This window comes from Crocodylus porosus, unplaced genomic scaffold, assembly GCF_001723895.1.
Source record: "Crocodylus porosus isolate Cpor-Errol unplaced genomic scaffold, CroPor_comp1, whole genome shotgun sequence".
In the NCBI taxonomy this organism is placed as follows: domain Eukaryota; kingdom Metazoa; phylum Chordata; order Crocodylia; family Crocodylidae; genus Crocodylus; species Crocodylus porosus.
Genome location: NW_017728911.1, coordinates 37,068,462 through 37,069,849, shown reverse-complemented (window position 1 = coordinate 37,069,849; position 1,388 = coordinate 37,068,462). Strand labels below are relative to the sequence as shown.

Below are 1,388 nucleotides of genomic sequence, written 5' to 3'. Positions count from 1 at the left end.
CACATCATTAATGAAGATGTTGAACAGTATGGGTCCAAGGACAGAGCCTTGGGGGACCCCGCTGGTCACAGGGCACCACAATGAGTGACTGCCATCAACTACCACCCTCTTTGTCTGACCATGGAGCCAATTCCCCAGCCAGCAGATCATGGTGGACCCAAAGCCACAGTTGGCCAGTTTTGCCAGGAGGTGATCATGGGATACCAGATCAAAGGCTTTTTTGAAGTCAAGATATATGATGTCAATCTCTTCTCCCTTGTCCAGGTGATAGGTCACCTGGTCATACAGGGAGATAAGATTGGTCAAGCAAGAGCTACCCGCAACAAACCCGTACTGGCTATCCCTCAGGAAGTTGCCGTTGGCCAGTCTATTAAGGATGGCCTCTTTAATAATCTTTTCTAAGACCTTCCCCAGGATAGAAGTCAGGCTGATGGGCCTTTAGTTTGCCGGATCCACTTTCCTCCCTTTCTTGAAGATAGGCACCACATTGGGCTTCTTCCAGTCTTCGGGCACTTCACGGGAGTGCCAGGAGCTCTCGAAGAGGCTGGGCTATGATGCTAGCCAACTCCTTGAGTACCCTGAGATGCAGATTGTCAGGGCCGGCTGACTTGAAGGTGTTCAGCCTCTCAATATGTTCCTTCATGAGGTAAGCATTGATGGAGGGCAGGGAATCTCCCTCACCCAGGCCTCTCTCACCCAGGCCCCCCTTATATCAGTCTACCTTATTGTGGTCATTTTTTTCACAGTGCCAGTATTTTGCTGAAGCTGCTTCCTTTACTTTTTTGCCATTATTACTCATTTCCCATTTTTTTTACAAGCGTGAGTTTGTCATTTGCCTTACTGAGCCAATATATCAGTAGCCAAATTAGAATCTCACTTCTCCATCACACACATTGGACACAGAGCTGTACTTACAGAGCTCACAGTGATCAGCTTCCTCAGGCACCAGAGCTATCCTCTTCAGACCTGAGTGGTAGAGAACCACATGGACTCTTTTGATGGAGAAATCAGTGGTAGAGTGAGATATCTTCAGTGTGACCCTGTTTATCCTTTTCCCTGAAATAATCAAACAGAAGATTTTTTTTCCCCAAAGCTCCACACCTCAACCAGCCCCAAAACATACTAACTCTCATTTTTTCCCCCCAGGATTGCACTACTAATGCTTGCTGGTTTTGTTGCTTGTGAGCTACTTTCTCAGCTTTTTGGGATTGTTCTTCTGTTTCTCTTCCAGATGCTCAAAGCAATTGACAGGCAGAATTCCTCTCTCTTCATGTGCCTAGTATGTGTCTTTGGGGCAGTAACGTGTGTCTATCTTTGGGGTCACATAAAGGAGTTTAATGGCTTCATTTGTTAATGAAGATTGTTAATGAAGATTGTCAGTTGTACTC

At 46.2% G+C, this 1,388-nt stretch overlaps 1 protein-coding gene across 3 annotated transcripts in view; it reads right to left on the bottom strand.

Moving 5' to 3' along the window:
* Positions 1–1,055, bottom strand: part of SLC24A1 (solute carrier family 24 member 1) — a 28,269-nt gene extending 27,214 nt beyond the window's left edge. For all 3 annotated transcript variants that reach the window (XM_019533835.1, XM_019533839.1, XM_019533837.1), the window contains exon 1: positions 916–1,055. The gene's annotated coding sequence lies outside the window, so the exon portion shown is untranslated. The remainder of the gene's footprint in view (positions 1–915) is intronic.
* Between the last annotated feature and the right edge of the window lie 333 nt (positions 1,056–1,388).